Source organism: Erythrolamprus reginae, chromosome 7 (assembly GCF_031021105.1).
Source record: "Erythrolamprus reginae isolate rEryReg1 chromosome 7, rEryReg1.hap1, whole genome shotgun sequence".
Lineage (NCBI taxonomy): Eukaryota > Metazoa > Chordata > Lepidosauria > Squamata > Dipsadidae > Erythrolamprus > Erythrolamprus reginae.
This window is the reverse complement of record NC_091956.1, coordinates 50,221,379-50,249,129: the sequence shown is the minus strand read 5'-3', so window position 1 is coordinate 50,249,129 and position 27,751 is coordinate 50,221,379. Positions and strand designations below refer to the sequence as shown.

Here is a 27,751-nt window from a genome sequence, read left to right as displayed (position 1 = left end):
CCCCAGAGTAATACCGGTGAACCGGCTGCCCCCTCAACTAGTATGGGGAAGGAGAAATCCCATAGTAGAAAGTCTAAGGGGAAATCCTCTCAATCAGCAACGGCCCTGAAAGAGGCTGAGAAAAGAATCAAAGCCCTGGAGGCCCAGTTGGAAATGAGCAAGTCCAGGCAAGGACCTAGCCCCTCCAGCACCTTCCCCCACACCACCTGAGCCCCTTGACCACTGAAACACCATTGGAGAGCATGCTTCTCTCTGGGGCAGGGGGCTTATCACCAGATCACCCCTTGAGCGCTCCTCCAGCACAAGGGTGTCAGGGAACAGAGTGGTCTAGACCGGCTATACAGCCAAGGCCTCACCCCACTCAGGCTGCAGCAACATTTACTCCAACAGCAGCGGGCCTTAGAGGACCCATAGACAACTGGCAAACAATGTCTCCATCCTTGCAAGACATGATTGCCTCGGCCTACTCGCAAGGCATCGCAGTGGGCGCCCAACAGAGGCCTTCTCCACTTCCTAGGCCTAGCAGACAAGATCCTTGGACTGTGCCAGAGGTTGCCACATCTGTACACGACTCCTTTCAGGAGGATCAGGGCCTTGGTGAGATGCCCATGGAGCAGGAAGATGAACTATCCGGAGATGAGGCCACCTTGCCTGAGCAACCTCCATTAGCAGGCCTATTCAAGCAGTCTCTCTTCAGAGTTTTGTTGAATAAGGCCAAGGCCACCTTGACTCCTGACAACTCAGCAAAGCCAGCAGCCCAGGATGTGGGCATCATGCCAGCAGCTAGGCTCATCAACGAGCCCCAGAAGGAGTCTGAGCACATTCCTGCAATACCCATCTTTGCAGAGAATATCAAAAAACCCTGGCAGCAGCCAACTGCAGCCCTAGGACCCTCAGCCTGGGACAGAAAATTCTATACTTTCGACCCAGAAGTGGAGGATTTGCTCCAGTATCCCACGGTAGATACCCCGGTGACATCCTTGATGTCCAATGCAGTCGTGCCATCAGACATGGCAGATGGACTGAAACCGGATGATAGGAAGGCGGAGAATATGACCAGAAGAATTCATCTGTTGACCGCCTGGTCCCTCAGAGCGGCATCGGCCGCATCTTTCTTTAACAGGGCCTCCATTCTATGGTTAAAGGACATGCTAACCAGACTAGGCCCTGAGGATGCCAGGCTCCGCCAAGATGTGAACAAACTGATTGCCACTACAGAGTTCTCCGCGGATGCCACCTTAGCGGTAGCAAGGTTCTCCTCCCGCGCCTTGGCATCGAACCTATCAGCCCGACGCCTGCTTTGGCTCCGTTCGTGGCAGGCGGATGCCAAATCGAAATGGCGTCTCGCTGCGGCCCCGTATCAGGGCTCCAAACTCTTTGGCGAATCCCTGGACTCGGTCCTCATTGAGGACAGGGACAAGAAGAAAGTCTTACCACGATCAGCGAGGCGTCAGGACAGGCGGGGAGCCCCTTATTACCGCAGGCAGTCCTTTCGTTCAGACCCCACCTCGACTTCATCCCCGGTCACAAGACCTTACGGACAGGGGGCTTATACACCCACCTATCGTACTGATCGAGGAGGCTATGGGAACAGAATCCAACAGTTCCAACAATCCCGTAGGCCATTTCGAGGAGGCAATAGGGGAGGCTATCGCAAACAGAAGTGACTCCTCCCAGGACATTCCCATAGGTGGGCGCCTGCAGTGCTTCACCGACTTTTGGGAGTCCATATCCACAGACATTTGGGCCTTGGACACCATAGCTCAAGGTCTTCAACTAAAATTTCTCCACCGTCCTCCCAACAGGTTTATAGAAACCTCATTGAGTCAACCACAAAAGCGATCCATCATCCTGCAGGAGGTTCAACACCTCCTAGACATAGGAGCGATAGAGCCTGTACAAATGCATCAGGAGATGCTGGGGTTCTATTCCATCGTGTTTGTGGTCCCCAAGTCTTCTGGCGGCTGCCGCCTAATCTTGAACCTGAAACAGGTGAACCTTTACATCAGGTACCAACGCTTCAAAATGCATTCCCTGCACACTATACTAGCATCCATTCGCCACCGGGACTGGATGACCTCCATCGATCTCAAGGAGGCATACCTCCATGTCCCAGTCCATCCACAACATCGACAATTCCTCCGCTTCTCTCTTCTCAAACAGCACTTCCAGTACAAGGCCATGCCCTTCGGTTTGTCTTCAGCCCCGAGGACATTCACCAAAATTTTGGACACTCTAACAGCGAGCCTCAGGGCTCAATCCATCCGTCTTCTAGCATACCTAGACGACGTTATCATTCTCTCCAGAAGCCCTCAGCAAGCCAGGCAAGACCTGGCCCGGACAATAGATTCGCTAGAGAGGGCAGGTTTCACCATCAACCGAGCCAAGAGTCATCTAGAGCCAACTATGCGCCTGCTCCATCTGGGCGCCATAATAGATTCCTCGACAGGCCTAGTCTTCATCTCATCAGAGAGGAGGCAGAAGATAAGGGCACTGGTTCGTTCCATCTCCCGTCGCAACAGAACCTCCCTAGCACAGCTGTCACAACTGCTAGGGATGTTCATCTCCTGTATCAACATCGTTCCTTGGGCCCGGCTTCACGCTCGCCCCCTTCAATGGTTCCTCCTCCCCTTCCAAAAGGCTCGCCTCAGCAATTCAAAAAGACAAGTGCACCTGACCACGACAGTTCACCTTTCCCTCCCGTGGTGGACCTCACCAGCCTTAACCAAGGGCTCCCCCTTCTTGGCTCACCAGGAGGTGACGATAACTACCGACGCAAGTCTTTCCGGCTGGGGGGCGCACTCAGGGGGACAGGTGGCCCAGGGCAGGTGGTCCCCAGAAGACTTGGAGGATCCCAATATCAACAGACTGGAGTTACGAGCAGTGTTCAAAGCTCTGCAGTCGTTCACGGAGATGGTAGAGGGCCAACATGTCCTAATCTTAACAGACAACGTAGCGACAAGAGCACAAGTGAACCACCAAGGTGGCACACGCTCAGGCCGCCTGATGCAGGAGGCCCACAGGCTAATGTCATGGGCAGAAGGACATCTAGCATCGATCCGAGCGGAGCATATCTCGGGGATAGAAAACACCCAGGCGGACTGGTTGAGCCGCACGACGATCGATCCCGGGGAATGGACATTGAACCCGGAGGTGTTCCAACTAATAGTCCAAAAGTACTGCGTACCAGTAGCGGACCTCTTTGCCACGCAACACAACCGGCAATTGCCCAGATTCTTCTCCCGATTTCCGACACCAGAGGCCGAGCATGTCAATGCACTGCTATCACCATGGCCCAAGGGGCTTCTGTACGCTTTTCCCCCAGTCTGTCTATTGCACAAGGTGGTGGCCAAGATCATTTCCGAGGAGGCGGACATTCTCCTCGTAGCTCCATACTGGCCCAGGCGCCCTTGGTTTGCCGACCTGATGGGGCTGTCAATCTTACCACCATGGAGAATCCCGCTTCAACGGCTGGTCTTGACACAGGGATCAATAGTACATCCAGACCCACAGTGGTGGAAGCTTGCCGTGTGGAGATTGAAGGGAACCGCATGAGAGAGAAACAGGTTCCAGAAAGTGTCATTAACACCATTCAAGCAGCACGGCGACCATCAACGACACGTATTTACCAGGCTACCTGGGCGGCATACTGCACCTTTTGCAGAGCTCAGGGAATCACACCCTCGTCATCCTCAGTACTACATCTCCTGGAATTCCTCCAGAAAGGACTAGACCAAGGGTTGGCGCCCAACACACTCCGCTGACAGGTGGCGGCTATAGCAACAATTCTTCGACCAGACCCGTTTTGCCCAATTTCTCATCACCCTTGGGTGAAGGACTTCCTACGAGGAGCAGCAAACCTGTCTCCTCCTGTCATACACCATTTTCCATCCTGGGACTTACCATTGGTTCTAAGGGCACTAACAGGACCCCCCTTTGAACCTTTGAGGGAAGTATCACTTCGTTTTCTTTCAGTAAAAGTGGCTTTCCTAGCAGCCATCACCTCGGCCCATAGGGTCTCGGAGCTTGCAGCACTATCGGTTCGGCCGGACCTCTGTGTTTTTCATCCAGACAGAGTGACTCTGCGTCTGGACCCCTGTTTTCTACCCAAAGTTAACACCAGGTTTCACAGGGCCCAGGACATTGTCCTACCAGATTTTTGCACCCATGGCTCTCACCCATCAGAGCTGCGGTGGCATAAGGTGGACGTTAGAAGAGCAGTTAAGATTTATATCCGCCGCACTAGCTCCTTTCGAAAGTCAGAGGCCCTCTTCGTGTCCTTTCTCCCATCCTCAATGGGAGGAAAAGTTTCATCTAAGACCAGCAGCAGATGGATCAGGACTTGTATCATCGAAGCTTATCGGACCACAGCAACACCCTTACCGGATAGGATTACAGCCCATTCTACCAGAAGCGCGGCTACCACAGCTGCTTGGACTACACAGGCACCGATTGAGGACATTTGCAGGGCAGCTACCTGGGCTGCCCCTACGACCTTTATCAGACATTACCGCCTGGACTCTTTTGCTTCAACGGAGGCAGCCTTCGGCAGAAGAGTGCTACAGGGAGTTTGTGTTCCAGCGCCCCTGGTCCAGCCTATCCCTCCCTAAAGTGTGGCTTGGGTATATCCCATGTTGGACTCTCTGAGCAGTGCAGTGGAGAAGAACCGTTGAACTTACCTGAATGGTCTTCTCGCTGCACTGCGAAGAGAGTCCAAACCCACCCGGCCTTTTGGCCCAGGTGCGCAGTTTCTTGAAAGTTACAGTTGTTAAATAAAAGTTTTTGTTCCTTTACTATTCCTTCATTTTTATCACTGGCTAAGAGGGGGCAGTGGTGGGCGGGACATAATAATTATGCTAATTTCTAACTCAGTCCCTGCCAATAAGGCTGAAGTATTACCCACGTTGGACTCTCTTCGCAGTGCAGCAAGAAGACTGTTCAGGTAAGTTCAACGGTTCTTCTCTCCCCTTCATGTGCACTGCACTGCCCCTGCACTGCCCTTGCACATGCGCAAAACCTGCCGCCATCCTCACGCATGCGCACAGATCTCACTGAAGCCTGGGATGACGGGAAAAATGGACAAATGGGCAAATTGGAAGTTCAGAAAAATGGACTTCTGGTTTGCCCTTTGTGCTATTTTTTGCACTTTGGAAATGTCAGGGAAACTTCCTGAAGCCCTAGAATGCAAAAAACAGCTGAATGGGCAAACCAAAAGTTCATTTTCCTGAACACCCAGTTTGACCACTTTTTCACCTCCCAGAGGGTGAAACAGCCTTCCCCAAAGCCGAAAACCAGCTGGCTAGCACATGCATGTGCGCTGAAGCTGACATAGGGCAAGATCTCACATGTCCTCCAATATGGCTGCACGTCTCACCTATGGCACATGTGCTGTAGGTTCGCCATTACAGTGATAGACAATTATGATAGTGTGAAGAAGAAATGAAAGAAACAAGACTGAGAGTAGAATACCTGAAGAAAGGGAAAGTACAAGTCCTCTATAAAGGATAATCAGAACTGCAGAAAAAACAATTGCTGCCAACGTGCCTTCCATTAAGGACCTGTATACTGCACGAGTCAAAAAGAGGGCGGGGAAAATATTTACTGACCCCTCGCATCCTGGACATAAACTGTTTCAACTCCTACCCTCAAAAAGTCGCTACAGAGCACTGCACACCAAGACAACTAAACACAAGAACAGTTTTTTCCCAAACGCCATCACTCTACTAAACAAATAATTCCCTCAACACTGTCAGACTTTTTACTAAATCTGCACTTCTATTCTACTAGCTTTTCTCATCATTCCTATCATCCTTTTCCTCCCGCTTAGGACTGTATGCCTATAACTTGTTGCTTGTACCCTAAGATTTTTATTAATATTGATTGTTTCTTCATTGCTTATTTGACCCCCATGGCAATCATTAAGTGTTGTACCACATGATTCTTGACAAATGTATCTTTTTCTTTTATGTACGCTGAGAGCATATGCACCAAGACAAATTCCTTGTGTGTCCAATCACACTTGTCTAATAAAATTCTATTCATTCTATTTAATAAAATTCTATTCATTCTATTTAATTCTAAAGCATTAAAACTAGATCAATATCCAACCTGAATTCATAGAAAATATAAATAATAAAATATTACGGGCAAGTTGGTTGGGACAGAATTAATAGAGAGAGACATGATTGTGGAAACTATATATGTGTTTGAATGAAACTAGGCTGTGGTGACAAGAAAGCATATAAGAAAAAGAGGAATACATATAGACACAGATTCAGCTACATACATGTTTTTTATACATGTCTACTTAGAAAAAATAATTGCAAAGAAAAAGATAAGTAAAAAGAAAAGGAATATTTAAAACAAAAATACAGAATAAAAGCAAAATTCATTGATATAGCATTGTTTGGAAGAAGATTTAAAAGAGCTAAAGAAAAACCTGCAAGCTGCGTGAATGGAAATAAAAATACAAAAGTGGTGTGAGGAAACCAATATGAGATAACTATGAGATTATATTAATTATAATATAAGTGAACTATTACATTTTGCTAAATATTTTGTAAAATTTTTATATTTAAATGTGTTATTTCTTCAACCTCATCAACTCAGTAATGTTCTCTCTCTGTGCATATTTATAGAGGTAGTCCTTGACTTATGATCACAATTGGTACTGGAACTTCTATTACTAAGTGATGTGGTTGTTAAGTAAATTGTGCTGAGTTTTACAAATTTTACATTCAGCAAATCAACTATTAAGTGTCTGACACAGTTGTTATGCAATTGATTGTCAGAAATCCCATGGAAAGTGTTGTCCACAGATGGTGATAATGTGACCCTGGGACATTCCAATTGTCATAAATTCATGCCAGCTGCCCACTGCCTGAATTTTGATCATATAACATTGAGGATATTGGAATAGTTGTGAGTGCAGAAATTGGTCATTTTTTCAGTGCTTTTATACATGAAGTGGTTCTTAAACAAATAGTTATATGTTGAAAACTACCTGTACGCACTTTTTCTCTCTTGTACTTAGATACAAACATAGCTATACATGTGTGTTTCAAAGACTCAATTTTCTCCTCCAAAAATAATCATTATTTGTGCCAAACTGTTAAAGAGTTAACCCAATTTATTAAATCAGAATCTGGTTTTGCACCTTGAAAAATGACAGACACAAAACTTATCATCTGACAATGTCAGGTTCTTGGATTAGTAGAAATACCTTGTTAAAATACCAGTTGATTTCAAGGCACACAATATACTGCCAAAAATGACAGTTCAAAATATGAATTTTTTTTAAAAATCTGAGAAGAATTAATACAGATTGTCACAAGAGTTAAAGATCACTCTTTTTCACTACTTGTGTCTTGTTTTGCAGCTCACAGATCTCTCAAGGGAAAAGTTATAGTTATTTAGGAATGGGTATTACAACTGATTTTAGAAACATTATAGGCACATAAAACACAGCAAAAAGGATATACAATTTTTTAACCAATGCCATGATAAAATGAAGAAAATAAATTAATGCCAAACACTGCAGACAGTGTTAGAATGCTGTCAAATGAAACCCTCTCCTTGCTCCAGTCTGGATTTTATAAGCCTGTAAACTGTAGTCATGTAAAAATTTACAATAATAAAATGAAAAATAATTTTTCCCTTTTAAAAACATGACACTCCTGCTGGGTGAACAAGAAACAAATAGATGAAATGGATGCAAATAACCATACTGATAAATCAATACAATTAACCTAAAGCTATGCAAGATCAAGATGTCAAACTTATTTATGTATTTTTCCACCTGTAGGAATACCCTAAATAAAAAGAGTGAAAATTTAATTTGGTGTTTGTCGTATGAAGGCTGCTTTGCTCATATGAACACACTCTGTGAAGCAAAGCTTTTAAAGATTTTGCACAAACCTGTTGTGTTTCCCCAAAAATAAGACATGTCCTCATAATAATAAAAATCAGACTTATCAAAGCATGCGCTGAAATAACCCCCCTCCCCCCCAAAATAAGCCCTCCCATTACTTAGACGCTTGTGGAGCTGGTCCCCGCCATTTCCACTGGTGCCTGCCACACGCACCCCACACACCCTTACTATACCTACCAGTAGAGTTGATGGCCATGCAAAAAGAGCAGCAGGGCGAGCAACGTGCTTCGCGCCCAGTGAAGGGCTACCAATTTTTTTACTACCACACTGTAGATGTGGCTTATACAGGACATCCTGCATTTTCTTTCAACATCTTTCAGTGAAAATTGGGTGCTCTGTGGTGGAGTTCCATTTTTGCTATCCCACTGCGTTCCTCCCTGTCTGGGCCCACTCCTTGCTGCAGCAAAATGAGCAGCAGCTCAGCGACATACCTCACGACCCACTCCTTGCTGCGGCAAAATGAGAGGCAGGCCAGCAACATGCCTCGCAATCCATGGCAAGGAGAGGGTTTTTTTACAAGATGCTTCCCTGGACACAACGGTGAGAAATGGGATGGAGCTGCAAGTCTCAGGTACGGTAGGATCTCACTTCTCCCTTGCCCCATCTGCCATCCCTCTCGATAAAGAAACGGTGGCAAAGGAAAGCAGCCAGGCCTCTGTTGCCATTGGGTTGGGGTGGGATGTGTTGGGCTGCAAGGTACGCATCTTGCAGCCTGGCTTGTCTCATTCCCTGTCTGACCCGCCACCCCAAATTGCGCCCACCATGAGATGCACATCTTATCTGAATCTGGCAGCTCTGTAGTGTCTCTCAGCCAGTCTTGCACAGTACATGAAATCTCCTCTCTGTGAGAAGTTGTTAATTGCTCACACTCATGAGAAGTTTTTCTATACTTTGCAAGGTGTTTCCCTGCACAGATTGGCTATGAGATGCCACGGAGCTGCCAGACTCAGGTAAGATGCATGTCTCACATGAGCCTACTGAGATTCGATCTGTCAAACTGCTGGCAGCCGGTGATCAGCAGAAGTAGCTTGCACTACTGCACTCTTACCATTGCACCACCGAAGCTCTAGTAGGACTGGATTTTTTAATTATCCTTCTCATATGTCCTATTTCTTATTTTCTTATATTCTTATGACTCTATCTTGTTGTAGTATCTCATGATTTGTTGATTGCTTTTATTTAGTATCCTATTATGATTTATGTTGATTGCTTATGGCTAACCGAATGTTCTATCTTTTGATTTATTGTATTTTATGATTATGGTCATGATTTATCATTTGTTGCTTGTATGTACATTGAGAGCTTATGCACCAGAGACAGATTCCTTGTGTGTGTCCAATCACACTTGGCCAATAAAGAATGCTATTCTATTCTATTCAATGGGACATTTGTTTCATATTTGCAAGATTGATGTCAGCCTTCCAAGTACACCAAATAAAAACACAGCAAGATAAACAAATTATACTTTATTATCAGACTGCATTAACAGAATTTTGCAAATATGAAAGTATACATTTCCCACTGTCTCTTTTTACCATCAGATAGGTTAGGGAGGATCCTTTCTAGTTTCTTTCTCTACCAATTACTTAGTTGTATACTCAGTCTGCTCCCTTTTATGTCATTCTCTAGGAAGTATCTGTTTCAAGATGATTTTCAAGTTCCATTACACCTTCTTTGCCATAAACAAAACTGGCTTTCAAAAGCAGCTCAGAGTTGTTACCCTCAAAATCCTGTTTCACTTAGTAACAAGGAACTTACAAAATCCATCTTCTCCAATCAGAATCAAGACAGCCAATCCATGTGTCCCATTTTGAATCTCTGGAGAGGGGCGGCATACAAGTCTAATAAATTATTAATTATTATTATTAATACCCTATGTTTTCCCATTATAGATTTTTGTCAATGATGGGATACTTGTGATGGATTCTTAGTTACTACTTTTTATCTTTTTATGTGTTTATTTTAGCTTATTTTAATAGGATCTGCTTAATTTATACTCTTAATTGTTGTTCAACAATTACATATGACACCAGTGTTCATTACTGTAAACTAGTTTTTCTCAATTAATTTCTGTTCTGCACCCCCTCCCCCGAGGAAGAAGTAAACACTTTGTGTACCCCAACTCTCCACCAAGATGATTCTTTGCAATATTCAGCATGTTTTTTCTGAAAAAACTCAAGCACCTTATCAGCGTGATTGGGGTGTAATGTGTTTAAGTGATGCCCTTATTTATGTGGCTTTATGCTTTGCTGTGTCTAAAAATGCCAACACAGCAAACATACCAGACTTCCCTTGTCTCCCACAGTAGTCACAGTCATAGTTCCCTCTAAGCTGAGCAGTGAGCAATTGCTCACTTAAAAATCATCATCAACTCAGAGTTTTCCAAACCTGCCCAGAAGCCGAGAGGGAAAGAGTGAGAGGGAAGGAGAGAGAGAGGAAGAGAGAGAAACAGATAGAAAAAAAGAGAGAAAGGAAAAGAGAAAGAAAAAGAATGGGAGTAAGGAAGACAGAAAGAAAATCAAAATCTAGTTTGAAACTAGCTCAACTATTTAAGTGGCATTTTGATATTGATAGAGTTGCCCTATTATGAGCTCACTGTTATAGACACACAGTACAGTATTTTATTTTGAAATTCTCTGAGGCAAAACAGGGTGGGTTTTTTATTTGTTAGTTTGTTTGTTTATTTATTATTTCTCTGCTGCCCAGTCCCGAAGGGATTGCTGCTCAGACACTATACTTTTTCACACACACACCCCAAAAAAAAAATTAGAGGAAATAGGCGTTGATATGCTTACCTGAACGCCTCTTCTCGTACGGTGAGTGGGTACAGCAGTCACATGGGTTTGCTCTGTCCAATCCGGTGGAACTGAGCCTAGTATTAAAAAAGACTGCTGGATCCGCCCCTTCCCCAGAATTCGCGAATCCGTAGACTAGGCTCAGTAGTGAAGCTCTTTAAAGTTCAACTCCCGTGTTAAAAGAAGTTAGAATAGAAAGTGAAGAAGACCACACAAAGGGAGGGAAGTGACTGCTGTACCCACTCACCGTACGAGAAGAGGCGTTCAGGTAAGCATATCAACGCCTATTCTCCGTACTGAAGGAGTGGGTCCAGCAGTCACATGGGACATACCCAATAGATAGGTCCCTAGGGTGGGAGCACATGGCTATCGTGAGAGATAACGGATTGGAGTACTCTTCTGCCGAAGGCAGCGTCCGCTGATGCGTACGAATCAATTTTGTAGTGCTTTATGAAGGAATTTGGCGAGGCCCAAGTGGCTGCTTTGCAGACTTCTTCCAACGGAGCCTGAGTTGCTCAAGTGGCAGATGTGGCAGCACTTCTGGTGGAGTGCGCTGTAATATTCCTTGGAATGGAAAGGGAAGCTGTCTCGTAGGCCTTAGAGATGGTCCCTCTGATCCAACGGCCTATTACTGTGGAAGACACTCTAGATCCCCGGGATCTGGGGTGGTAAGCCCCGAAGAGTGCTTCTGACCTTCCTATGGGTCCTGTGCGTTGGATATAGATCTTTAGCGCCCTAGTGAAAACCAGGATGTGCCATCTAATTGCCAGGGGATGCTCTCGTTGGAGACAGAAGGAAGGTAAGACGATATCCTGAGATCTGTGGAACATGGAACTGACCTTTGGGAGAAAGGTGGGGTCCAGTCGCAGAACCACCTTGTCCTGGTGGAACTGACAGAGGTCCTGTCTGGTAGAAAGGGCTGCCAATTCAGACATGCGTCGGGCAGATGTAATCGCCACCAGGAATGCTACCTTGAAGGATAGGTACCTGAGGGACGCAGACTTCAGGGGTTCGTAAGGTGCCTGAGTAAGGGAGTGGAGAACCCGTGGCAAGTCCCAGGTAGGATATCTGTGGATCTTGGAAGGCCTGAGGTTGGCCACTCCTCTTAGGAATTCTTGGATTTCCGGGAAGGAGCGTAGGGGCTGCCTGGGAGGCCCCGCCAGGACGGAAGAAATGACTGCCAGGTGACGCCGGATGGTGCTGGTAAAGAGGCCTTGGTGGAAAACCTTTCATGAGGAAGGCGATTATCCTGTGTATGGAAGGACACAGGGGAGATAAGCCCTCCTGTGAGCACCATTGATGGAATTTGGACCAAGTATGGTCGTAGATCCGATTGGTAGACCCCCTTCTGGACTACAGGATGACTTCCACTGTGTCCGGGTCATTCCCTCGCAGGTCTAGGTCCCTCCGGATAATAGCCCGGCGGTGAGGTGGAACCACTCCGGGTCCGGATGGAAGGGGGCCCCTTGCCGCAACATCTCCTCCGAAACGGGGAGTCGCCAGGGGTCCTGGATGGACAGTTGTTGGAGGTCCGCGAACCATGGCCTGCGAGGCCAGTGAGGGGCTATCAGGATTACCCGGCTTTTTCCAGAAGAGTTTTGTGGATCACGTCTGACAGAATTGAAATTGGAGGGAGGTCATACCGAAGACCCGGAGGCCAAGGACTCCTGAGAGCATTTATTGCCTCTGCTCCCGGAGACGGGAACCTGGAGATGAAGCGAGGGAGCTGGGCATTGGCTTTGGTCGCAAACAGATCTAACACTGGGTGGCCGAACCTGAGGCAGATTAGGTGGAACAGTGACTGGTGGAGGATCCACTCGCCTGGGTCTATGGTCGCTCGCGAGAGCCAGTCCGCTTGGACGTTTAGGCTCCCCGAGATGTGATCGGCTAGAAGCGACTGGAGATGTTTCTCTGCCCAGAGGCCTAACTTCAGGGCCTCCCTCATGAGATCCTTGGATCTTGTGCCTCCCTGTCTGCAAATATGGCTATTGGTGGCTATATTGTCCGTGAGGACCAACACATGCTGATTGGAGATGTGAGATTGGGATTGTTATAGAGCTAGAGACACGGCTCGTAATTCTAGTCAATTGATGGGCCTGGAAGCCTCCTCCGGTGACCCTGTGCCCTGAGCTAAAAGACCTTGGGCGAGGGCTCCCCAGCCCGAGAGGCTGGCATCTGTGGTGACTACAAACTGGTCGGGGCACCGGAAGAGAGATCCCTTTGCTAGGGCTGGAGACGACCACCACTTGAGGGATCTGCGAACCGCAGAAGAATGGAAATGCGGCGATTTGAGTTGCTGTGGCCCGATCTCTGAAACGGTAACAGAAGCCACTGTAGTTCCCTGGCGTGAAGGCGGGCCCAGGGGACAATACCAATACATGACACCATTTTACCCAAAAGGGAAGATAGGGTGGCAATGGAGGCAGATTGTTGGGGCATAATGCGAGCAATGAGATCCCAAAAAACTACGTTTCCTCTCAGTAGAGAGGAAAACCTGGGCTAACTCAGAAATAATGATAGTTCCCAGATGCAGAATGGAAGTGGAAGGATCCAGGTGGCTCTTTTTGAAATTTATGGAGAAACCATGATTCTGTAGAACCGACATGGTAAGGGAGAGGTCTGCAGCCACTCCAGTTCTGGAATTCCCATGAATTTAAATGTCATCTAAATAACATAAGATATGAATGGGAGAGGCTCGGGAATGAGCCGTCAAGGATCCCAAGAGTTTAGTGAGGACTCTGGAAGCTGAGGAGAGCCCAAATGGCATAGCCCTATACTGGAAGTGCCTGCCTTGAAGGCGAAGCGCAAAAATTTCCTATGGGCCTTGGCAATGGGAAGATGGAGGAAGGCCTCCGTGAGATCCAGAGACACCATAAAGTCTCCCCGATGAAGGGCTGCTAGGATGGAAGATAAGGAATGCGTTTGAATTTCCTATATTTTATGAACCGGTTCAATTTCTTTAGGTCCAAAAAGGCTCTCCGGCCTCCAGAGGTCTTAGGGACCATGAAGAGGATGGAATAGAAGCCAGAACCTCTCTGGAGAGAGGGGACCGGTTGAATAGCTCTAATAGCCAACAAAAGGGAAATAGCCTCCTCCATTCGGAAACTATCTGAAGGGAGGCTGGGAGAAAAACAAGAAACAAGCGGTTAGGGGGAGAAGAATGAACTCTAATCTTAGGCCCCTGTTCACAGTGTCAATGACCCAGGGGTCCTTACAAGAACGGTGCCAGGCGGAAGAGAACCAGGCTAGGCAACCGCCTATGGGGAAAAAGGAGTACTTACCATCTGGCTCTTTTGGAAGCCCTGGTAGAGGAGGATCCTCTCTGATAACGGGAACCTCTGCCCCTGGTGGTTCTAGAATGGGATCGAAACCGAGGGGAATATTGACCTGGACTCCTTTGAAGGGTGAAGCCCTGATCCTGTTGCCTTCCTGTGCGCCGAAAGGGCTGCGGCTTAGGGGCCTTCTTGGTGGTGGGTCCTAAGACCTTTTTCTTGTCTGTGGTCTCTGTAAGGAGAGGATCCAGGAGGTCTCCGAAGAGCAAGTTGCGTTTCAGCGGACCCATGGCTAGCTGCCACTTTTGTCTTACTCCCGCCTGCCAAGGGCGGAGCCACAGAAGTCTTCTGGCCGTTGTTGAGGCTGCTACTGACCTGGCTGCAAATCTTGAAGATTGGAAGGTAGCATCTGCTACGTATTGGGCAGCTGCGAAGACTTTGTTGAAATCCTGTTGGCCCCTTAGATCATCTGGAGGCAGGTGAGATTGGAGCTGACGGAGCCACAAGAGCATAGCTCTGGAGAAGAAGGATGCCGCTGCAGCACTCTTAATGGCCCATGAATCTGCGAAGAGGCTTCTTTTGAGCATCTGCTCAAGGCGTTTGTCCTCCGGCCGGAGGACCTCCTCTGCTTCGCCAGGCATGGCGGCCGTTGAGTGGAGTGTTTTCACTGGCTCATCTGGCCTAGGACATGTTAGGAGCTCCTCATAGGAGGGAGAAAGCTTGTAAAGCTTCTTGTCCTTGGAAGTGGGAGTGAGGCGAGCAGTTGGGTGGTCCCACTGTTTGAGCAAGGCATCCTTAAATAATTTGGGCATAGGAATTACCTCATTGTCTTCCTGTTCTTCCATGAAGTAAGGAAGATTTTCCTCCGGAGGGTCTGAAGGAGTAGTAGCCTGTTTTTCCTGTCCGGCTAGCCCCGTGGATACTCTTGCTTTAAGCAGGAGAGATTTGAAAAGCTGAGAAGGGAAGATAGCAGCTGGGGCTGGAATCTTGATCTGGGATTCCTCGTCTTCCGACAGCCCTTGAAAGGGGTCATCATCCTCTGCTGCATCCACGTCCTCATCCTCTTCCTGAGAGGAGTCAGAGACCTCCATGAATGGGGCTCTGTAGGAAGGAGCAGAACTCACGGGACGGGAGGAGCGTGGGAGGGGATGAGACAAAGAAGACACATGGAAAGATGAGAGTTTAGCGTCCATGGTGTTAGTCAAAATAGTCAAGATAGACTGAAACTCCGGAGGCAAGGAAGAAACATCAGCCGGAAAGGAAGGAGGATCCCTGAAGGCCTGAGCAGATTCTGGCTGGGAAGGATCCTCAGTAATATCTGGCTCCTCTGGACCTAAACCCCATAGGTTAGGTTGGGGTGGATTTAGGTTTGGCTCATCCAGGGATAACACAGGAACCCCAGAGGGAGGCAGGTTAGAGGCCTCCGGGAGGGGTGTATTGGTATGCACTTGGACCTGCACTTTAAAACGTTTGGCTGATTTATCATGTAATTTTTGTAGGGCTAGGTCCCTTCTCTTCTCAGCCCTGGTGGGCCCGGCTAAGGAATGGGCGCCAGAGGAAGAGGAGGAATAGGCCTGGGGAACTTCAGTAGAATTATCAGTAGGCCTAACCTCTTTGGGACTCTTAGTAGTGCCTCTCTTGGGAAAAGAAGCCATAGTCTGAAACAAATTACAGAGGACAAGGCTTGAGCCAATAAAATAGGGGGGAGAAGAATTTTTTGTGAGCTTTCCCAAGAGGAGAGGTGACCCTGCTCCTAGGCCCAGGAGCAGCTGCGCCTTAAGGGGCAATCCTGGACGGTACCAGAGAGTTCGTGTCCCTAAGTGCAGCGTGGCAGGCCTCACAAACTTAACTTTAAGAAAAACCAAGGCACAACTGGTTGGAGGCCACTTCCGTGGAGAATAGGTTCGAGGGAACTCGAACGACGACTCCAAGGGTCAGGCGGCGGGCTGGAAGCACTAATGGCCGACCTCTTAGGGCAGAACCGAAAGTGCAATTACTGGGCGCGAGGGCCTTTGGCGCCAAAAACAAACGCTCCGTTAATTTATGATCGGAGACACTAAGCCCGGGAGACAATTCAAGTCCCACACCGCGGGAGGTAATTAGCCCTTAATAGTTTGTTTATTTTAGTTAAAGAAGGCTTGCTCTCGGCGGGACCTCCAGACCGTAATAGTAAAATAACGGCCGCGGCAGCAGCACGGAGGGAAAAACCGCGGGGGCTGAGCCGCTAACTTCTCCCCCAACTCAAAGCCCAGGAGGGCTGAGTGGAATCCCCAGCCGGCAAGCTTAATACAGTAATGGAAAATTCTTACTGGATTTGAAGAGAGATCGAAGGGAAGGTGTTTTGGGAGGAACGAGCATTCACACACATCCGAAGGAATGCGAACTGAGCGAATTCTGGGGAAGGGGCGGATCCAGCAGTCTTTTTTAATACTAGGCTCAGTTCCACCGGATTGGACAGAGCAAACCCATGTGACTGCTGGACCCACTCCTTCAGTACGGAGAACACTGGTCACAGTAGTCACAGTGAAGCCAAGCACGACACACACTTCGTCATATTTCCTCATCTTGGCTTTCGGGAGACTAACATTTGTCTCATTATTTCTGTCTCTCTCCTCTGTCTCTCTCCTCCTTTCTTTTCATCCCTGTTAAATATTTTCCATTGTGTCTCTTAAGGGTTTTGTTATATGCACTTCATATCTCCTACTCTGTGGTGTGTGTTATTGTTTGGTACAAAAAAACCCTACTCCCTGCAGCAAAAATAGCATGTTCCCTGGGGTCATGCGCCCCATTGGCATTGCTCTATGCCCCTCCCAGGGAGTCTCACCCCACTATTTGAGAAACACTGCATAAACTAATAAAGGTTTGGTTGATTGCAATAGGTATAAATTCGATCTTAATTAATTAAAAGAGTTCAAGGGCTATGGGTTACCTGAATCTAAAACCTAGATATTTGGACTAAGAACAGCCATGGCACAAGACATGCTTTGCAATTAGTTTTTATGTACAATATAGTTCTATATTGTGTTATATTATGAAAATATGATTTAAATATAAAATTATAATCAGTGCGAAACCTTTAAAAGCCATGTTTTACAAAATGGTAGGGCACAAAGCTGAAAGCACCATCCTGAAGATGACAAGTGGGACCTCGTCAAAATGTAGCCAGGAATCCCTGAGACTTATTTTTTTTTTAATTTATTCTTTGTCCAATATACAATACATATGGAAGAGAATAGACATTAAGTAATATATATAACAATAGAAAGTAAAAAGAAGAGAAGTAGATGGGAGGGAGAGAATATATATGATATAAGAGAGAAGGAGAGAATATATATGATAGATAGATAGATAGATAGAGATAGATAGATAGATAAATAGATAGATAAGAAGAAAATATATATGATATATAAGATAAGGAAAGACAACTGGACAGTGCACTTATATACGCCCCTTACTGGCCTCTTAGGAACCTGGAGTGGTCAATTGTGGAGAGTCTAAGGGAGAAATGTTGGGGGTTGGGAGTTGACACTATTGAGTCCGGTAATGAGTTCCACGCTTCGACAACTCGATTTTTAAAGTCATATTTTTACAGTCAAGTTTGGAGCGGTTAATATTAAGTTTGAATCTGTTGTGTACTCTTGTGTTGTTACACGGGAAGAAACTTGAATATGCCAAGACCTTCATACAAACACACACACACACACACACACACACGAGGATCGGCCAGAAAATAATGCACCATATTTTTTCCCCTCAGCCTACAGTAGTGAAACTTTAGATACACATTATTTGAATTGCCAGGAGTGCATGTGTAAATTTTGTGTTTCTTCAGATAGATAGCGTAGCTGCAGCAGTATTTTGAAATGGCGTCTGTAAGTGATATACGTTTCAAGCAGCATATTGTCATTGAATTTCTCACTGCTGAGAAAGAAATTGTTGGCAAAATTCACAAACATTTGTGTACAGTTTATGGAGAATCTGCAGTCGACATAAGTATGGTTAGTCACTGAGCACAGAGAGTGAGGCCATTAGAGTATGATTTGGTGATTCGCACAGTGCAGAAATGGCTTAGTGATTAGAACAAGGAGTGGTACCGACAAGGCATACCCACAACCTTGTGTCTTGCTGGAGGAAGGCCATAGAACAGGACGGAGATTACGTGGAAAAATAGGGAGTGTAGAAGAAACATCATTCTTTCTTGTAAGTTTCATTGTGTTCAATAAATAATTGTTGAAGAAAAAAAATGTAAGAAATCCATATATATACAGTTGTACCTCTACCTAAGAATGCCTCTACTTAAGAACATTTCTAGGTAAGAATCGGGTGTTCAAGATTTTTTTGCCTCTTCTCAAGAACCATTTTCTACGTAAGAACCTGAGCCTGGAAAAATTTGAGAGCGGCATGAAGGCCCAGCCAGTTTCCTGCCTTTCCCCCTTTAATCCCAGCCATCTTGGGCTTTTCTGAGCTGCCAGAGGAGCCTTTCAGTGGTGCTTAAGGAGGCTTTTGCAGCCCAGAGCGAACAGAGCATTTTCCTTTCTCTGGGTGCTTGGAGAGAGAATAAAACACTTCGCTGTCGTGAATCCCTTGTGCTGCTTTCCATACACCCAGTGGGGGTTGCCTCCTGGAGCGTCTGGACGTGGAAAGGCAACAGGGGGTACTTCACCCGGGCCGGATCAACTCGACTTCAGCCAAACTGAAGAGTCACCACAGTGAAGGAAAGGCGCCGATTACAAAGCGAGCGAGTGAGCGAGAGGAGAGGGTAGCCCTTCAGCATGGGAAAAAGAGGAAGAAGGTAGCAGCAGCTGCCTTTCAGTCAAAGGAGTCTTGGCTGCCTGGTTTTCTCTCTCTGGCACAGTGTATGGGAGGCAGCCTCGTGCTGGGTGTATGGGAGGCAGCCTCGTGCTGGTTGTATGGGAGGCGCATGTTTCTCCTCGTCACCTCAGAGTCTCTCTTTTTTTTTAAGCCTTAAAGTTTTGGATTTGTTTGATTTCCCCTCACCTCACCTTCTTCCTTCAGCAGCAATTGTCCTCCTCCTCTTCTTCTTCTCCCTCCTCCCTCCCCCCACCCAATTTCCAAGCTTTTACAGTGGTACCTGGGTACTCGAACGCTTCCTTTCTCGTACATTTCGGATAACGAACAAAATTTTTGGCAAAAATTTGCTTCGGTATCTGAACAAAAATTCAGATACCGAACAGCCAGAGAAAATTTTGTTCATTATACGAAATGTAATCCCGGCAGCTTCAGGGGGTTGAGGAGCTTTCTAAGAGCTCCAAGCTGCAGGAAAGGTGGGGGCTGCTGCAATCTTGGCAGCTTCTGGGGGCTCCTTTCCTCATTGCTTCCTTTTATTACCTGTAAGCAGCTTCAAAAATGTTCTCCTTCCCTGTGGCTGCAACAGCTGCGATTTCCCTTCCAGTAGCAAGAGCGCCAGGAAGTCACGTAATGAAGGGAGGCTGCTGGAGCGGCAGCAACTGCTGAGATAGCTCCGGCGGCTTCCCTTCATCACGTGACATTCCCGGCGCTGTTGCTACTGGAAGGGAAATCGCCGCTGTTGCAGCCACAGGGAAGGAGAAAGTTTTTGAAGCTGCTTACAGGTAATAAAAGGAAGCAATGAGAAAAAGAGCCCCCAGAAGCTGCCAAGATTGCAGCAGCCCCCACCCTTCCTGCAGCTTGGAGCTGTTAGAGAGCTCCTCAGCCCCCTGAAGCTGCCGGGATGGCAGCTTCTGGGGGCTCCTTTCCTCATTGCTTCCAGCAGCCCCCACCTTTCCTGCAGCTTGGAGTAGCGAATTTATTTATCCCATTGGAAATAAAGAAAATAGATTTAATTGGTTCCCAGCGAGTTAACAGGGGCTGGGAACCAATTAAATCCATTTCCATTATTTCCTATGGGATAAATAAATTCGGTACTCGACCAAATCGGTTCTCGATCACACTTCTGGAACGAATTGTGGTCGAGTACCGAGGTACCACTGTATTTCTTTCCTAATAGGTTTGCATGCACTGTTTGCTTTTACATTGATTTCCATGGAAAAAATTGCTTCTACTTACAAGCTTTTCTACTTAAGGACCTGGTCATGGAAAAAATTAAGTTCTTAAGTAGAGGTAGCACTGTATATAGCTGTTTTTCTGTTGAGGCAAAAGGAAAGCAAAAGTCAAAATAGATCTATAACAGGGTCTCTTTCCTTTTCACTTATCTGCAAAAATATGTAAAGTTAAAATTTAATTATGGTTTTTGTCATATGAAGGCTGCTTTGCATAAACACACACACACACACACACACACACACAAAGCAGCCTTCTCATGACAAAAACCATAATTAAATTTTAACTCTTTTCATATAGGATACTTCTAATGAAAATGAATAAAAAATGTTTGATGTCTTGATCTTGCACAGGGTTAGGTTGATTATATTGATTTGCTAGTAAGGTTATTTAAGGCAGGGAAGGAGGGGAGGAGGAGGGGAGGAGGAGAAGAAGGAGAAAAACAAGGGGAAGAAGAAGAAGAAGAAGAAGAAGAAGAAGAAGAAGAAGAAGAAGAAGAAGAAGTAGTAGTAGTAGTAGTAGTAGTAGTAGTAGTAGTAGTAGTAGTAGAAACAACCTTTTAATAGTTTGGCACTGTGTATTTTCTGACAATGTAGGATTATCTTGGAGGAGAAAATTGTGAAGCTGTTATATAATTGTATAATTATGTTTCAAATGAGTGCAAAAAAGAAAAAGTAGTACAGAGGTAGTCCTCGACATATAACCATTCATTTAACCACCATTAACAATTATGATTGCACTGAAAAAAGTGAGTTGTGACTAGTGGGGTTTTTTTTTTCATTTATGATGATCCCAGCAGCTCTGCTGCCAAAATTCAAGTAGTTGACAACTGGCGTGTATTTACAAGAGTGTCTTGGGGTCTCTAACATCCATTATACATTCCTTTTTTATATATTCTTAAAGTCAGTATTTTAATTTCTGTGAAGAGTATTACAGCAGAAGGTATTTCAGTGTAAACATAATTTTTATCTTGGTAACTACTATATTTTATTTTAGCAATTATTAAGCTAATTATGATTTTAATATGTTTGTTTTTTAGACAATATAGGGATTTGTTTCATCCCAGAGCTCAATGACTGCCAAATTACATACAAGACAAACATTCAGAATTGTATTTGTAAGCAATTTGCCATTTCCCTAAATACCTCTTTTATTTATATAGTATACATTTATAACCTCTGGAAGCACAATGTGGTATGTGGATATAAGCTTTTAGCTCTATGACAACAATGCTGTGAATATGATTGACATAAAGTCATCAAATGAAGTAACTAATGAAGCAAGGACTTCAACTAACTTGACTTTTCTATCCCAGTACAACACCACAATCACAAAATACTTGAGACAAATATAATTCTCAGCTGATAACTCAAAGCTGGGCAGAGTAGACTAAAATACATTTTAAAATATAATATAATATAATATAAACATGACATACATACATACATACATACATACATACATACATACATACATACTTACATACTTACATACAGTTACATATCTTGAAACTGCAGAGTTGTGCCAAGAGGCCTAACAGGATAGTGTAGACTAAAGAAAGCTAGTTATAATGCCTTTTAAAAATTAATTCAAGTAATACCACAAAAATGACATAATATCTTTTAAAAACAAATTATAGTGAACTAAAACACTTACTGTTGTTTTCTTGTAGTAATATCTCTTTGCAAAGCCAGTTTGAAGTTAGTGCCTGTTAAAAAGTCACAAAAACATGAATACAGTACATTAATTTAAAATATAGTAAACTTCGAATTAGTAGCCATAGCTAATAAGAATGCTTTATATACAAAATTAGAAAAATAGCAACTATAATAATACTACTTCAGCTTCACCCCATGAATTAAAAATGACAAAAGCAGGACAATTGAAATTATCATTTGATTCCATTAGTTTCTTAGTAATAATTCAAGAACCTACTACTTAGGCTCTCTTTCTATACACACATAGAAGTAACTATTACTAAACAAAATGGGACATATTAATATGTAAATTATACATGTGAAATCCAAAGCTCCACTAATGTTCCCAGAATGGTACTTTTATTCTTCTTCAGTAAATTTATAATAGTTTTCATTTTCTTATTTATTTAGAAGAAGAAAAAAAAAACACTTTTAGCAAAATAGTAGCCAAACCAGTAGGAAAAACAAAGAAACTAAGTACCGTATCTTCTTCTCTTTAAGGGAAATTTTCTATGGAAAATGTTGTAGAAACTCTTTACTTTTACCTTTACCTTAAATTATCTTAGAAATATTGGAGAAATTCAAAACACATTTATGAGACCAGAAGAGATGCAACAATCATTCACAGATCTATACCTTGTATATGTGATTTGTGGCTTTTAGTTTATAGTTCAATGTACCACTTGGATGTTTTTCAGTGGTGGGATTTAACCAGTTTGCACCACTTTGGCCAAACTGGTTGTTAAATTGCTGGCTAGCAACTCCCCATCCCATCACTACTTATTGGCCTCACAAGCCTTGGCTGGTGCCTTAGAGTCACACCACACTACAGCTTCTCTTTGGCTCTCTTGCCTCGACCACGTAGCCACATGGCACAGTTTGCTTGCCTGCCTTTGCCACAGCCAGAGGTGGGCTGCTGCCGGTTCATACCAGTAGTTAAGATTATGTGCAGTTCGGCGAACTGGCAAATGCCACCACTGGCTGGCCCTGCCTGCCCCCACACCTTCCAATCACTCCTTATCTCACCTTGCCTGCCTTACAGGATAGCAGCATCCAGGAGGACTGAAGTGCTGCATCTCTATCAGGCCTTGCTGCTATTGCTATAGGTAGGAAGACGGTAGTGTCTTGGGACTGGAGCCTTTGGTGCCACGTTTGTCTTCTGTGCCCATAAAAATCATACCACACCACACACCACTCCAGTTAAATGCACGTAGGGTGATAGGATTTGTTTTAAACAGCTAAAAAGATCTGTGCTGCTCATTATCAAAATCTGAGTGGAAATGAGGATGTTGCTGATCTTGATGATGGTAGGCGGAAGCAGAATTCTTTTTTTTTCTTGCTTTCATTCCCAAAAATTAAGGTGCATCTTATACTCCGGTGTGTCTTATATTCCAAAAAATATGGTAATTTAGAACTAAGGAGAAATTTCCTGTCAATCAGAACAACTTGCTTCCAGAAGATGTAAATGCTCCAACACTGGAAGTTTTTAGGAAGAGATTAGATAACCATTTGTCTGAAGTGGTGTAGAGTTTTCTGCCTAAGCATGGGGTCGGAATAGAAGACCTCCAAGGTCCCTTCTAATTCTGTTATTCTAAATATATGAAATAAATAATAAATGCATAAGCATGTAACAAATGTATAATATGCTATACATTTGTAGGGAATGAAGATATTCAAAATTGGTTTTGATGGGTGGTAGTAACCCTGGTTACCCAGATATGGTTGCTTTTGGATGATAAATGTGTTTATTTGTATATATTTTTCATTTATCCATTTATTTCTGCTTTTCTGGTAGAAGAATTTAAAGACTAAAGAATTTAAAATTTTAACAATCAGAAAGCTATTAGAAATCTGCTTTTCTTCCAGGCTCTGGGGCTGAATGAAGGTTGTGCCCCTTCCTGGATTTGTTTTTGATAATGTATTGTTTCCAGTCGCATACATACATACACACATATACAGTGATCCCTCGATTTTCGCGATCTCGATCTTCGCGAAACGCTATATCGCGATTTTTCAAAAAAAATTAATTAAAAATATTTTCCCACCCGATGACGTCACTCTCTTCCTTTCTCATCTTTCTTTCTCTCTCTCTTTCTCTATCTTGCTTCTTCCTCTCTCACACTCTCTTCCTCCCTCTCTCATCTCTTTCTTTCCTTCTCTCTCTTTCTCTATCTCTCCCCCTCTTGCTCTCGAGCGGCGGGCAGCGGGCGAGCGGCGGGCGGGCAGCAGCGAGGAGCCGAAGATCGGGGTTTCCCCTTTGCGTGGGCGGCGGGGAAGACCCAGGGAAGGTTCCTTCGGCCGCCCGGCAGCTGATCTGCTCGGCAGCGCCGCAGCAGCGAGGAGCCAAAGATGGGGTTTCCCCTTTGCGTGGGCGGCGGGGAAACCCCGATCTTCGGCTCCTCGCTGCTGCGGCGCTGCTGAGCAGATCAGCTGCTGGGCGGCCGAAGGAACCTTCCCTGGGTCTTCCCCGCCGCCCACGCAAAGGGGAAACCCCGATCTTCGGCTCCTCGCTGCTGCGGCGCTGCCGAGCAGATCAGCTGCTGGGCGGCGGAAGGAACCTTCCCTGGGTCTTCCCAGGTGCGGAAGTAAAAACACCATCTGCGCATGCGCGGCCATGGAAAACAGGGCGCGCATGCGCAGATGGTGTTTTTACTTCCGCACCACTATATCGCGAAAAATCGATTATCGCGAGGGGTCTTGGAACGGAACCCTCGTGATAATCGAGAGATCACTGTATATATACATACATACATACATGCGTGAAAGAGAGTGTGTGCCAAGAATAATTGGGAGTTAAGTGGCCAGTAAAATGGATAAATAAATAATATATTTATAATAATAATACTAAACATCTATGATAATCATTATAAGTAGCAGAAAAGTTAGACTAAAAAAAGTAAGATACTTTGTGCATTACTTCCTGTAGTGTTGGACACCAAAAGCTATTTATGGATTATAACAGATCTATTAGTGCTTTATGTGAAAGTTAAAATAACTTGTACATTTTGCTAAACCTGCAATAAATAGTTTCTTAAATTGTAACTGCTTAATTGCTACCGGTTGTGATGTACTGAGGTCCCAATTTTCAACTTTCTGTGACAGTTTCCCAAGCAGTTTCATAATTCTTCATGCTGTCTCTCACCCCGCAACAGCCACTTACTTGCCTGCTGGAAGGAAAGATTTTAAATTTTCCTTGCCAGATTCCAATAAAGAAATTAATGGGGAAGCTGCTCTCCCTTTGGTAATATCACACTACTAACCAGAGCATACAAAACTTTCACCAGACCAATCCTTGAATACAGCTCATCTATCTGGAACCCATAAAGCATTTTATACACAAATATATTAGAAAGTATCCAGAGCAGAAGTGGGCTGCTAAGGTGGAACAGTGACGTGTGCTCCCCCCGTGGCTCTGAGTGCTGGGCAGGTAGCAAAATTGTGCATGGACACGTAGGGGCGCACCTGCATGTCTCTGTGTGATTTCGCTACCTGCCCAGGTGCAGGAGCAGAATTGTGCTGGATTCTGCTAGCACTGAGAGCCACAGGGCAAGCACATGTCACCATTCCACCTTAGCAGCCCACAGAGATACTTTACCAGAAGAGCCCCTCAACTCCTCTACTTGCAACAGTATATCTTACACAACCAGACTTGAAATCCTGGGCTTAGAAAGCTTAGAACTATGTCACCTTCAACACAACCTAAGCATAGCTCATAAAATCATCTGCTAAATGTCCTTTCTGTCAACAAATACTTCAGCTTCAACCACAACAATACAGATACAACAGATACAAATACAAAGTAAACTGCTCCACGCTTAGAAAATACTGTAGAAAGTACGACTTCGGCAACCGAGCAATTAATGCCTGGAACTCATTATCTGACTCTGTAGTTTCATCACCAAACCCCCAAAACTTTACCCTTAGACTATCCACTGTTGACCTCACCTGATTCCTAATAGGTCAGTATGTTCATAAGTGCATCATCATGCCTACTGTCTATGTCCTAATGTTTTCCTCTTATTAGTATCCATCTCATGTACTGTATATAAACAGTGTTATATCTATGTATACTACCAATACGTACTTGACAAAATGAATAAATAAAATGAATAAAAATAAATAAATAAATAAATAATTGTGTTTCTCTATGAGTAAGTATACGTTTTTGACAGGAGAACCAATGGGGATGTCTACTTCTTCTTAAAACTCTTTGATTTTTAATCTTTGTTTGGCAGGCAACATAAAGTTATAAGGTCTTATTTATCCTTTCTGTAAATAATATATGGATATGTATATTGAGCAAAATTTCAGGCCCTATAGATGATTCTTTTAAAACACTGAAAGAACATTCTTGATATACACAATTCTTTCCCTTTCCATCACAGAAAAAAAGGGAGCAAAACAGGCTTTTCTGCAATATATTTTTTCTGCTTGAACAATTTAAAAGATAAATGAATTTCTGAATTAAGATATGAAACACAAAATTTCTTCTCATATTTAAGGCACCCTTCATCATTTAGTCCTTATTGATTCTATAATATTCTTCCTATCATATTTCTTTAGAAAACAACTTTTGCTTCCATAGAATGGGAGCAGGGGACACTATGGCTCACTTAATTTTGATCTTCATAGATATAGATGTTTCACAATATTTGAATATTTATTTCAAGGTCTTCATAACTACTATACCAAGTGTTAGTTTGCAGTGTATTTTTGACCAGTTGTTCCTTTATTCTTGATGTTTGATTCTAAAGGCAGAAGCTAACACCACTTCAGTAGCTTCATTGTCAATTCTCAGGCTGATTGTTCTGTCTCCGTTATGACGAACCTATAGCAGATGCCAGAGGTGGCACACAGAGCCCTTTGTGTGGGCATGCGCATATCACCATTCTGGTTTCAGAGAGTCTTCTCTGTGGGTATGTGCTTGCTGGAGCACCGGAAACCTGATAGTCAGCGGACCTACACACGTGACTGAAACCTGAAGACCAGCTGGCAAGCATACACATGTACACCTGCCAACTGGTCTTTAGGTTTCTGGCACTCCAGTGCACATATGTTCTGGTTTGGCGACTCAGTGCCGTAAACGTTCACATCACTGTTCTACTTGTAGTCATCAACGTGGTCTTCTGTATATTTAATTTTAATTCTTTTTTTTTTCATCGTGCTTTTTGACTTTCAGAAATAGGCTTGCAGATTCTTCTGCATTTTCAGCAACCAGATTAATGTCCATAACACAATGTCGATTATTGATGTTTATGCCTCCATTTTAAAATCATACTCATCTTCCACTACAAGTTCCCTTAATATATATTCTGCATGTAGGTTGAAAAATAAGGGGAGATTAGGATGCTTTATCTCATTCCTTTGCCAGTCAGGTTTTATTCATACTGTGTCTTCCTGACTTCTATCTAAGTTCCTCATGAGAACAATGAGAGGTCCTGGGATTCATATTTTTCTGACTACATTCCAGTTTGATTTGGTCAACACAATCATAAACAAATCAATGAAGCACATATTGACTTCTTTTTGGAATCATTTTATTGCTTCAATTGTATAGTATGTATTTTTTTTCAAAAGCAACATATATTTTTTCTATTAGATTTCTAATCTGCATTAGATGATCCTAAGTATTATTTTACTAGGATGCAAAATATTTTTTCATATATCTATTGTACTTTCCTTTTTATACATGCAGTTATTAATAACATTTGTTTATTTATATTAACTCCAATTGAGAATGTTCTGCCATCAATTTATTACTGATACCACCCCTTACATGTAAAGATAATTCTATAGGGGAATCTTTACATTATAGAAGTCCTGATTAAGTCTGTCTTGGTCTTGAATATGAATTCAACTCATCTCAAAGAAGAGATCATTATGAAGTTCCAATAAAATGTGTCTAGAGAAGAATTCCTGGACTTTTGCCATTTGCAGAAATTATGGAAAATGGATCATTCCATTATTTGTACTACAGCTTAACTGTGCAAAGAGTTGTTATTTGATGTTACAGTTCAA

General features: G+C 44.1%; 1 protein-coding gene across 1 annotated transcript in view; it reads right to left on the bottom strand.

The window, feature by feature from the left end:
• Positions 1-27,751, bottom strand: part of TENM3 (teneurin transmembrane protein 3) — a 1,937,374-nt gene that overhangs the window by 1,581,326 nt on the left and 328,297 nt on the right. Inside the window, exon 3 of the mRNA XM_070757504.1 lies at positions 21,693-21,744. The gene's annotated coding sequence lies outside the window, so the exon portion shown is untranslated. The remainder of the gene's footprint in view (positions 1-21,692; positions 21,745-27,751) is intronic.